Source organism: Nuphar pumila, chromosome 12 (assembly GCF_984573655.1).
Source record: "Nuphar pumila chromosome 12, dmNupPumi1.hap1.1, whole genome shotgun sequence".
NCBI classification, from domain to species: domain Eukaryota; kingdom Viridiplantae; phylum Streptophyta; class Magnoliopsida; order Nymphaeales; family Nymphaeaceae; genus Nuphar; species Nuphar pumila.
This window is the reverse complement of record NC_143260.1, coordinates 60,022,218-60,035,307: the sequence shown is the minus strand read 5'-3', so window position 1 is coordinate 60,035,307 and position 13,090 is coordinate 60,022,218.

The window sequence follows — 13,090 nt, the reverse complement described above, 5'->3', positions numbered from 1 at the left end:
ATCTGCAGCCCCAAGGTGAGTTATTTAATATTATTTCATTATTTTTATTAGTTTTTTATGATTTTATATTAGATTTCACCATGGAACCCCTTGTGCTCATGGATTTAACCATGTATTCAACCTCAAGAACCTTAAGTTCAATTCAAGAAGATGATCTAACCCTATTCCATGCTGTTTTTCATGATTCTAATCCATTAGAATTGTTTATTGCATTGTTTTTTATATTCTTAACCAAGAAAACATGAGATTTATCCGATTAAATGGATTAAATCCATGGTTTCAAGGGTAAAAGCAATTCCAGCCATAGATTCCCTATGTTTTATTTATTTTTTTAGCATATTAATGTTTATTACATGTGCTTCATCATCAAAATCAATTTTGTTTTGCTGTTTAGATAATTTTTTTTTCATGGTTAAATCATATTTTTTTTAGTGTTTCTTAGATTTTTGCATATTTTAATTTCAGATCAGTAGAAAGCATGCTAGTTCGTATTGAAATATTCATTAAAAATTCCTGATTTTTTTATATGTTGTTCACTGATATGTCATTGAGGCTGTAAAAAAGTCAGACATTTTGGGATTAGGGAACCTGTTAATAAAATGCAAAGTCAAATCGGGATTTCTATTGATTAAAATCATTGTTTAAATTCAAGCATAACTTGCAGATGTGTTATTTCTTTCATCTGATATCTGATTCAAGATCCGTAAAGTGCAGTGGCTTTTTGTTGATGTAATATATTTACTGTAAAATGTTCATAATTTTTTGCTTCTGTTTGGTATTTTTCCTCTGTCAGAAAGTTGGATCCATGTTTTAAAACTCATTATGATTTATAAAAAACCTAATCCGACTTGTACTAATCATAGATCTTTAACCGTAGATCTTATTCATGATCTGTAAAAAATAAAGTTCATTATTTTTCTGTCTAATGTTCACTGTTGAAATTTCAGAATTTTTTTATGAAGGATGCTATTTGTTTCTATATTTTCCACCGGAAGTACCTGTTTTAACCAATTTTAGATTCGTTATATTTAAGTCCAGATTGCCGGAAGGGTATCTCCCTCATCGAAGATGATTTTCCCAATCTTTAAATGGAAGATTCTCTATTTTTCTGTCTAGTTTACCTCTGTAAAATTTCAGGAATTTTCATGGTGGATTGTCCCCTGATTCAGGTTTAACACTGAAACTGGTATGTGACTATGGATAAAAATAGTATATTTTAGGGTTTTAATGCAATTTTTGAATTGAAATAATGTCAAAAATATATTTTTATGATTCTAATCTGATTTTAGGGTGATAAAAAGTGCAGGTGCCAATTTGTATCAATTTTGGAATCCATTTGATGCTTGAATGGATCAAATTGCAAAACAGGGTGCCCGCAGGATCCTGAAACACTACTAAAATCATGATTTTCATGATATTTCTTGATTTTCATGTATAAGTTCATATTTTTAGGGTTTGTTCATGTTTAGAATCATATTAGGATGCTTCATGATCGATTTTATGTTTATTTCAATCCTAAATTCTAAGTTTTTACCAAAATTTATTTCAAAAAACCCTGATTTCGATTTAAAGGCCATAGTCTTGCTATCAGGGGTAATTTGGTCATTTGACCTCAATTTCAAAATTCCAAACTTTGGTTTTCTCATTTTTAATCATATCATATCATCTTTGGTTCAATTTATCCTTATTTGAATTTCAAAAAGTTGTATTTTACAAAATATCTTTTTGAAAACCCTGGTTTCAAGGCCATAGTCTTGCTATCAGGGGTATTTCAGTCATTTTGATCCCAATTTCGAATTTTCAAATCTCATTTTCATATTTATTTTATTTTATTTTATATTTCATTATGTTTATTTTAGGGAATCATGGAAACAGGCTTATATCTAGCAAAATCTAGTAATTTCTAGATATTACTAGATAAATTTAGAAAAGCCAACATATCTTCACTAACCAGTTTTCTAGTTTTGCAGGGATATTGAAGACTTTATTTTTCTGTATTTAAATTCAATTAGTGATGTAGATTAAATGTAAACTTTGGAATAAGAATTTCAATTTTTGCTTAGATTAGGATTTGCATTGCATATAGTTTTAAACTTTGATATATAATTGTTATGCTTGTCATTCATGTGCATACTTTTACAAATCCACCATGGTCTACACTAATGGCACGTGCACAAGCTCTTATGGAGTTGACAAACTCGGTGGAATTCGTATTTATGGCCATAGTCAGAATATGAATGAGACCCAGATTTGTGATCTTCGTATTAGCCACATTCAGCCTACACTCTTAAGCTAACTTCAAAATGCACTGCATTTTTCAAAAATACAAAAAGGATTTTATCAATTCCTCAAAATCAAGTCTTTCAAATCCATATTCATTCATTTCATTCATTTGCAAATTTCAATTCTAATTCAGAGAAATCGATTTTCTCAAAATTTCCTAAGTCTTTCTCAGAAATTGATTTTCTCAACACTCTGAGCTTTTAAATGATATTTCAAGTATTTATCAAGTTCAAATCATGATTTTCCAAGTTATACATTCAATTTCAAAGTTTAAATTTAGAAAAATCAAGTTTTTCAAAGTTACTTGAAATTCCTCAGAAATCCATTTTCACAAAACACTTGGATTCTTCAGAAATCAATTTTCATTTTCTTCAAAAATATTCTTTCACCATGATTCACGATTTTCCAAGTGACATCTTTTCCAAGAATTTCAAATCTCAGAAGCAAACATCATGTTTTCAAATCTGCATTTTTCAGAAATCCATAGCACATGCCTGATTCTTTGTGCATTTAGGAAATAGAACACGATTTAGACAAGTTGAGCAAAGCTAAGCACACTTTTGATCCTTGGTTCAATTACCCCTGGTAAAGGTGCCATGAACGGTTGAACCTCGTACCGACAGGCGAATCCCATTCCTCAGAATTATCTCGTATTTTAAAAATGGAGGTGAGTTATTTTTAAAATCTTTTTCAAAGGTCAGTTTGACTTGCAAAAGTAAAATTTTGCGATGATAACAGGTTTGGCGACCGAGATGAGACCTGTCTTCACCTAATCAATTGTGTGTTGGACTTAGTTTAAATTGTCAAAATTGTGTTCCATGGAATGTCGGCTTTTATTTCATGATATTATGTGAACCTAGGAGCCTAGAGTTGAACTCAGCTGACATGGATTGCATGTAGACTAGGCATGGTTTGGTAGGACTATATTAAGGTGAATTATTCATGCTCACATAGACCTAGGTATAATACAACACTCCTCAATCTAGGATTTGTATGAAAACAATGTTTGCTTCTTCAAACTTTTTAAAATCTCTATCTCTTTAGGTCTTAGAGCCATCTCTTTGCTTGCATGTGATCATGTTTTCAAAAACCACCCCACCTATCTTTACCCGGTCTTCATGTTGCTGGGCTTTCTTCCAGAACCATAGTTTGGGACAAAGCCTCACAACTGGGCCACCTATTTGGGTGAACCCCCCTGCCACGTACCAAGGGCCATAGTCCAACTTATATTGGCAGTCGCTCAAGGATGTTGGAAAACTTGAACTTAGAACTGGAGAAATTGTTTTTATGCCATGTACATCGGGCCTCAGCCTAAGTATATCGGCATAGCATGATTGGACACAGTTGATCTGAACCTTAGAGTTAGAATTAAGGTCCTACAACTATTTCAAATCGGGTGCATCTAGAGTCAGCTTTTAGGGAATGTTGTATGTGCATGATTGTTTGTACAGGATGTGATTGAATATATTGTAGTCGTCTCCTCTTTACTTTTCCATATTTTCCCTAGTTTTTCCAAAATTTTGGATGATTTTTCAAATACCTCACTTTCCAATTTATGAAGTATTTCTTTATTCAAACCCTGGACGATTTTTCAAATTCACCTTTATTTTTCTCAAAACTTCAGGTGATTTTCTATCCTTCCTTCCTCTTGGATCTCGAATTTTCTGCTTCATTTTTATCATGCCTGCATCTTTTTCAAAATCCGTATATTTTCCTAAGTTTTATTCTAATTTTTCATGTTTTCCAGTCTGATGGCATCTAGTCAACTTGATTCGGTCTTTTTTGAGGGTCACATCTCCTATGAGGTGCGACAAGGTCATCCTGAACATCGAGTCCTCAGCACCGGATCCTTTATTCCCTGGTGGTATTATTCATGGCTCAAAAACTTCTCTCGTATATTTCTGGACCATTTGAACGATTGTGGATTGGAACTGGCATCCGCAGTGGGAAAGCAGACAGTCAATGACAATTTGATTCATGCATTGGCAGAGCTGTGGAATATGAGCACTAGTACTTTCTGGTTCCCATAGGGAGAAATGACATTCTTGATGGATGAATTTTCAGAAATTATGGGATTATCTGAACTAGCTGGTCAGCCTGGAGATCCACTGGAGAATCAATTTTTGATCAATGTCAAGGGTCTGGATCCCAGAGACGCTTTAGCTCGCATGACAGGACGCAAGTCTTAGCCATTGACCGAGGAGAATAGAAATGAATATGTGAATCTGCTCGAAATCTACAGATAGTATGGGGCATTTGTGGAAGTCAGTTTCTTATCTCGAATAACTCGAGAAAGAATCCAACATGCGATGGTCTTATGCACTCTGGGATTAGCTCTCTTTTCCGATGGACGAAATTACATGGATATCAGGATAGTTCAACTTCTGCGAAGATGGGGAAGTCGACAGACCGGCCGCCTCTCTATAGCCATGGCCACACTCGCTTTTCTGTACCGAGGGTTGACCCGTTTCACACTCGGAGAATCAATTCTAATCGAAGGGTGCACCTATGCATTGTAATCTTGGTTCCTCTGACATGTACCAGCCCGAGCCAGTTCATTCAGATACAATGGTGAAAAGCTTTTTCCAGTTGCGCGATATCGATTCTTGATCGATAACCTTCAGGAGAAAGAAGTCGTGTGGGACTATTTTGATCGTCAAGAATCACCTCCCAGATATACTTATGCATATGGCAAGCGGTTCAGGCTACTTGGCCCATTCTTCTGTGCATACTACCATCCAGAGCGGTGTGTCAGGCAGTTCTCTTAGAGACAGAAGTGCATAGAAATTCATCTACTATCAGGGATCTTGCCAGAGTTCGATCTCACATCAGATCAGTGGTCCAGAGCATACCATTCTGCCAGACATAGCTGAGATTCTTTTGTTACTCTCACTATTTTTTTCTGGTCCTCGAGTGTCATCTGATTATCAGGAGTGGTGGAAAATTGTTTGTCCCCCTCCCCTTTGTCAAGTGTATTATTAATAAAATCATGTTTTTCCTTCAATAAAATTTCTTTAATTTTCATCCTATCTTGGTTTGACGGCCTCGCCTAGGTAACAAGGCATAATTTTCAGTTGTTTATTTTCTTTGCAAAGGAATGACAACGCAATTGTCGTAATCCCAGCGACGACTCAATCCCTAGTAATGGGATACTCTTTCAATTGTCTACCAAAATTCTCAACAAATATTTTTCTCTAATCAAAATCTCTTTCAAAAGCCTAACCATCAATTTTACCCTGCAGAGAGCATTCGTGGCATTCAATGGTTCAGATAAGGTCAGGGAAGAAAACTACATTAGTCAAAGGCATGGCACATTCAACAGCTTCAGAAGAAGAAATAGACTCCCCACGTTTCGACAGAAATCAAGGGTAGCAGGTTGAGGATGACATTGACCTCCAAATGTATGTCATGTTCAAAAAGATGATGAGCAAGATGCTGGCAGAACAAGCTGAAGTCAGTGCAGAGCAAATCTAAGTCAAGCAAAAGGTAAAAGGTCGGGCAGTGAAGGAGGCCTTGAAGGTAGCCAAGAAGTCCATTCAGAATGTTGATACAACCGATGAAGAAGAATTAGTGAAAGATTCAGATGAAGAATTTGGGACTCATCAGGATTCCGCAAATCTACACAAGGGCAAGGGTCAGCCCATAAATTCAAAGAGCGGTCTGTCAATGACTCTGACCAGTCGCAGTTCAGAGATATGGTCAGGATAGTTTGAGATTTGCAGGCCCGCGACAAGGGCAAGAAAGTCTTCATCAGCGAAGACTTCTATGATGGTTTGGATGGGGACGACAATCTGGATAATCTCCCTAGAAAGTTTATCAAATTTGATGGTTTTGGTGACCCTAAAGCTCATCTCGCCATGTTCTTCGCTGAATGCTCCAAATTCAAGCGAGATAATCAGGCTCTTTTCTTTTGTTTCTCTCGCAGTCTGGAGGGAACAACAACAAAATGGTATTCAGAGCATGTCAACCCTACTGAGCTGAAAGAATTTGACAAAGTGGTAAAGATGTTCATCGAGCGATTCCTCTTTAATGCTGAGGCACTTCCCACCCTCAGTCACCTTTGTGGCCTCAAACAGAGAAAAAATGAAAAGGCCAAAGATTTCATTCATCGCTGGAGGTCAGCTTGCAATAAGATGAGAGACCCCATATCAGAGGGGCATGCTCTGTCCCTAATTTTGAGTAATTTCTCGCAGCCTCTAAAAAGCCTCATCTCTACTGCACCCTTCAGAACATTTATTGAGCTAACAGAGCGAGCCGAATGGCTCGAGTTAAGCATGGAAAATGGAGTTTATGAAGGCTTCATCTTTATAAAGGGTAACAATCAGAATGAGCAGAAGAAGAAGGCTCACTTCACTCTTTCTGCCAATGATAGCAAAAGCACTAAGAAAAATCATGATAACTATTCAGAGGGATCCAAGGGACAAAAAGGAAAGTTCTTCAACAATGATAAGTCTCTTCAATCTAGTCCTCAGCATAAAGAGAAAGATCAAGAAAAGTCAAAGCGCAAGGATTGGAGTATGGATCGAAAGTTCACCCCTCTGGACCAGACACTAGAGAGTGTTTTGGAATACATGCCCGCAAAAGATATGATTCGTTTACCTAAAGCAGTTGATCCCGCAACAATCATGGGCAGATTCAAAGAAAAATTATGCAAATTTCATCGGGCAGTAGGGCATGACAGTAAGAATTGTTTTGTCCTGAAGAATATCATTCAAGATTGCATCGACAAGAATATCCTTATTGAAGATGAGGAAGACACCGATCGACTATCCTGAGCAAGTTTTCTAAAAATTGACAATGTCGAGACTATGTCACTTTCATCATTTTGTCATTTTAAAGGGACAATGCGGTCCCAGTTCTTCTATCAATCTGTTACTTTCTTTTTCAATGCATTAATAAATTTGTCAATTTTCCTTATGGCCTGGTGCCATCTTTTATATTTCTCCTTTGCAAATGTTTAATGTCTACTTATAAGGGGTAACCTTTTTCAGAGTGCCTCTCTGATCAACCAAGAAGCTCATTGTCAGTTTTTACCTTGTTATCTTTAAAAAATTCTCATCAAATATCAATTACTTATACTTTCGTTTAAAATCTTATTTCTTAGTTACACTGAGGCATTTTTCTTGAAAATTTGTTTTTTTTTCAAAATGTTCTGTATGCAAGCAGGATCAAACTAATCTCCCATTTCGCACGCATGTGCACCCATTTACATCATTTTGCATTCATTTGCATACATTTGCATTTGCATGTATGCATTTACATTTTCATCAAGCTTCTCCGCTCAAGATAAAGGGTTAATTCTGAAAATAGGCCATGAGCTGCTAACTATGATGGTCCATTCAAATCATGAACTAAGAATTTTTTTTTATCAATTTTTTTTTCATTTTCCAAATTCAAAACCCATAAGTTGAACCCTTTCTTCTTAAATTGTGATTCTTAGATTAAATCCCTATGGAATTGATAAGTTCGTAGGTCGAACTTATGCGGAACCAATGTGGTCCTTAGGTTAAATCCCTATGGAATTGATAGTTCGTAGGTCAAACCCCTGCGGAACCAATGTGATTTGTAGGTTGAACGCCCGTCAAACTAGTGCGGCTCATAGGTTGAACCCCTTTGTGAACCAAAAGTCCTTCTCAACCCAGTGGTTCTTAGGTTGAACCCCTTTCGAACAAATCTCATTCTCAAAAATTCGATCTATAGGTTGAATTCCTATTGATCCTCGGTTCTTAGGTTGAACCCCTTCGGAACTAATCTCACTGCCAAAAATTTGATCTGTAGGTTGAAGTCTTACTGATCCAATATTCTTTATAGTCCTTAGGTCGAACCCCTATTTGGATTGGTATTTTTCAGAAATGTGATCTGAAATCCTTCTGATCCAAGTTCTTAGGCTAAATCTCTATTGAACCCATGTCGTTCCCAGTGAACCAATGTCGTTCTCAATTGAACCAATGTCGTTCTTAGGCTGAATCCCTATTGAACCCATGTCGTTCCCAATGAACCAATGTCGTTCTTAGGCTAATCCCTATTGAACCCATGTCATTCCCAGTGAACCAATGTTGTTCTCAATTGAACCAATGTCGTTCTTAGGCTGAATCCCTATTGAACTCATGTCGTTCCCAGTGAACCAATGTTGTTTTCAATTGAACCAATGTTGTTCTTAGGCTGAATCCCTATTGAACCCATGTCATTCCCAGTGAACCAATGTCATTCTCAACTGAACCAATGTGGTTCTTAGGCTGAATCCCTACTAAACCCATGTCATTCCCAGTGAACCAATACCGTTCTCCAATGAACCAATGTGATTCTTAGGCTGAATTCCTATTGAACCCAGGTTGTTCCCAATAAATCAATTCCAATTTCGACCCTCGGGTCAATCAATTTCCAATTTCCAATTCCCAATTTCTAAAATTCCAATTTTTGATTTCCAACTTCCAATTTCCGATTGTCAATTTTCAATTTCCAATTTTGACCTTCGAGTCAATCAATTTCCAAATTCCCAATTTCGACCCTCAGATCAATCAATTTTCAATCTCCAATTTCCAAATTCCAATTTCGACCTTTTAGTAACCCAATACCGATTTTAATCATTTTCTCTTGCGAGAGATCCTTTTTACAGGGAGAGTTCTAGGGAGCTCATTCTTTTTGTATGCTATCCTTTGTTCGCTTAGCCCCTTTTTAGGGAGAGTTTGAAGGGACTCGTGTCTTTATGAACCGTTTGCAAAACAAAATTCCAATTTCATACAAGGAACCCTTAGTTCAGGGAGAGCTTTGACGGAAGTTCGCTTTCCTTGTGACCACAATTTCATACTAGGCCATTTCATCATGAGGGACCCTCTTTTCAAGGAGAGTGTGATAGACTCGCTCCTTCATGACCAATTCACCGACCTCACCATTACCGGCCCCCTTTCTATAAGAGAAGCCTAATGTTAGGAAGTTTTGATGAAAGCTTAATTTCAGTTCGAAAGTTCGTTTTGCAAACACCTCCTCTTCAGGGAAGAGAGGAGTAATTTCTATTTCTCATTTCTAAATATTCTCATTTGGGGAAAGGAAAAAAAATTTTTTGTCATGAATGCGTTGAGTCGTGCTTCAAATGCTCACTTTCACAAAGAATTTTAAGAAAATCTTGCCAATTTGTCATTAAATACCTGTTGATTTCAAAAATTTTATTACACAAAAACATTACTTCAGAATACCTTCAGTATTACTTCCGAAAGGACAAAGCTTTCGTGAAAAAAAAAATCAAAATTCAAGATCTTTCAATTGGCCAACCAAAAGGATGAAGAATAAATCCTCGATATGGCCAGCAAAGGAAATTCAATGTTGTTGCAGAGCCATAAGTGATCGATATTGATCACAATCAATGGCAAATTTTTAAAGAGCATTCTTGGAAAATAAGGTAGTTGAAATATTCTGGGTGATACAAAAAAGTCTATTCAATTTCCATATCTCCTCAATCACCTAAGTTGCAATCAAATATCTGCAAAAGGGATCTCTCAATTGTCGTCAAGATGAAGATGAATTATGCGAGTTAGACCCCCGGAGCCAAAGAAGATTTAGATCATCTCCGAGATGAAGGAGTTTGTGACAGATCCTTCCAGGAAAAGTTCATATCACCGTCAAGATGAAGGCGGATGCGATGAACCTCTCGACAAACCCTAAAAGATATTTAATTTCTGGTATCATCAAGAGATTTTCAGCCAAAGAGTCGATACCATCAATATAATCCCTGAGAGAAAAAGAAGGATCGGAACATCTCCAAGATGAAGAAGTTTGTGACGTACCCTTCCAAAAAAAAAGAGAGAAAAGTCAGGACATCTCCAAAATGAAGGATGATGAAATAAATTTCCCCAAAACCCAAGAAAGCTTCAATTCTGCCAGGATATCAAACTGCCAAATCTACCAAGAATCTTCTTTAATTTTGTGAATTTTTTTTATCAATATTCTTTCACCAATTGCTTTCATAATATCAAGAATACTATCTTTTCTGCTCATATCAAGAAAATTGATAGTTTCCTTGAAAGAAAGTCAATTGCAAGAAATTTGAATTTGAATCTGAATCTTAATTCTACGAGGTTAAGCCCAATCAGAGGTAATACTTCTGGTAGAAAAGATGGAATACTTTCAAAACAATGTGCATCACTTTCAATTATTTTGAATCAACAATAATTTTCAACTTTTTGACAACATTTTCTAGCTATCCTAGCGTAAAGCGAGAGGTTGAGGTTCATCTTTGGCGCATCCTGACATCACTTGTTATCCCTTTTAGGACTTGATAACGGGAGTTTTCAAGATTCCTTCCCTTCTTTGGTATAATCTGAGTGTTTGGGCTCTCAGATTCGCACACTTCTCTGTGTCCCCACTGTCCCACCATAGATAGTCCAATTTCGGCTTGAGGTTAAGCCACCAATCATTTTCTCGCAAAAGGTCAATTTCAAAAGTTATTTAGTCTCAGAAATGAGGCGCCCAAGATCAATCTCTTTTCAAGCTTTAGGGACCCCATTTTCCTTCCTTTTGCAAAACCCTCTCGGATTTACTATGCAAAATTTGAAGGTCCCATCACGGTTTCTTCATCTGAAGATTTTGTTTATCATCCCCGATCAAGTCAAGGGGTTAAACCTGAGCCTCATTCTGATGAGGTATTTCATTTTCCGTCCCATCCAGGTTAAGGGCTAAGCCTGAGCCTCATTTCGATGAGGTGAATCTTCTTTTTTATTCTCCATTTCATATCTACCATCATCATCTGAATTAATTCTTGTCCAGCCAGATTTTTCTAACTGGGGCATTTTTATAGTCCAAATTTGGTGTGTTTTTCTTTGCCACTAAGTTCAGCTTAGTAGCAAAGAAGGGCATCTGTAAAAACCCCAAATTCCCACCCTCATCCAGTGTTTATATATTTTATGTGTCATTACATACATTCAGCATACCATTTCATTGCATTGCATAGCATTGCATGTCATTACATCTCATTTTTTAGATCTAGTATTCCTGTTTTCAAAATATTTAATCCTGATTCAAGTTTTAAAACTTTTCTTTCAAAATCAATTTTAAAACCTGGGTTTTTAATCAACATTTTGACATTTGCCAACCCTCAGAACCTTATATTTTGAAGTGTATTTCTCAGAAAACAATCTGGATTCGTTTTAAACTCAATTTTCAATTGATTTCAATTCTCAGATGAGACCCAGTTGGGTGGTGTCGCTTCTGGATTCCTTCACTTATCAAATTTCTCAAAAATTTTAGAGTCCTAGTTGGATCAGGACTCTATCTTTTTAAAACATTTTCAAAACTCCATTTTGATTTTAAACCTGTTATGGTCATATCCCTTGTCCATTTCCTTCGTTTTGGCCAAAATCTTAGAGTCCTAGTTGGATCAGGACTCTTTTTCCAGAGTCCCAGTCGGATCAAAACTCTACTTTTTACTATCTTTTCTACCTGTTTTGGAGAAAACATTTCAAAATCTTCCGTTTTGGCCAAAACCCAGAGTCCTAGTTGAATTAGGACTTTTTCAGAGTTTCAGTCGGATTAGGACTCTGTCTTTTGTCACTATTTTTACCTGTTTTTAACCAAATCTTTCAAAATGAGTCAAAACTCAGAGTTTCAGTCAAAACAGGACTCTGTTCAGAGAGTCCTAGTTGGATCAGGACTCTGATCCTGATTTCAATTTTGAGAAAATCCTTCAAAAATCTTTCCATCTATCAAAACTATTACACTTTTATCAAAGAATTTCAAAATTCTGGGTTTTTATCATAGAGTCCTGATAGAATCAGGACTCTGCCCCAGAGTCCTGATCGAATCAGGACTCTATCAAAAGTGTGTTTTCGCACTTCATTTTCACTAATTTTCAAAAGCTTTGTTTAAATTTCATCGTTTGCTTATCAGAAAACCAAAAATTCTTAGAGTTTTGATCGAATCAGGACTCTTCTTTAGAGTCTTAATCAAATCAGGACTCTGAACCAAAACTTCAATTTTATCCTGATTTTAACTGTTTTTCAAAATTCTCTCATTTGTTTTCTCAGAAAATCTAAAAATCTGAGAGTCCTAGTTCAATTAGAACTCTGTCCCCAAAGTCCCAGTTGAATCAGGACTCTGTTTTATTTCAATATTTGTTATTGTTTTCACTATTTTCACTGTTTTCACAAGTTCTTTCATCTGTTTTTCAGAAAATACCAAAAAAATATCTAGAGTTTCAGTTCGATCAAGACTCTGTCCCAGAGTCCTAATCCAGTTAGGAGTCTATTCTGAAGTTTGTTTTCACTTCTATTTTCATTCATTTCCATTTATTTTTGAAAATTAGGTCATTTTGCAGAGTCTCGGTTGATTCAGGACTCTATTTCAGAGTTTCGGTTGAGTTCGAACTCTAACCCTGACTGCATTTTTTAACTTGTTTTTACCAGTTTTGATAAAATCTTTCAAAATCTTCTTCATTTAGCTTTTAAAATCCCAAAATCTCAGAGTCTTAAAGTTTCAGGACTCTAGCCCAAAGTCCTAGTCTTCTTAGGACTTTATTTTCAAAACTTTGAATTTCATTTGTTGATTTTAACCCCTTTTCAAAGTTATTTTCAGTCTTTGATGTGGACCCCCCTCAGTTGGTGCCATATCTAGAGGAGTTCTGACTCAGTCATGACTCTGTACCATTTTAAAACTTTCAATCTCAAAGTCTACTTTTGAATCTCTTTTGAAAAACCTCTTATTTTCAAGTTTTAAAATTGTTTTTGAAAATTCAAGTGGGGCCCACTCAGGGTGGCGCCACATTGGAAGAAGTCAAGGTTAGACTAGGGTTAGTCATTGTCCTAGTTAGGTTAGGGGT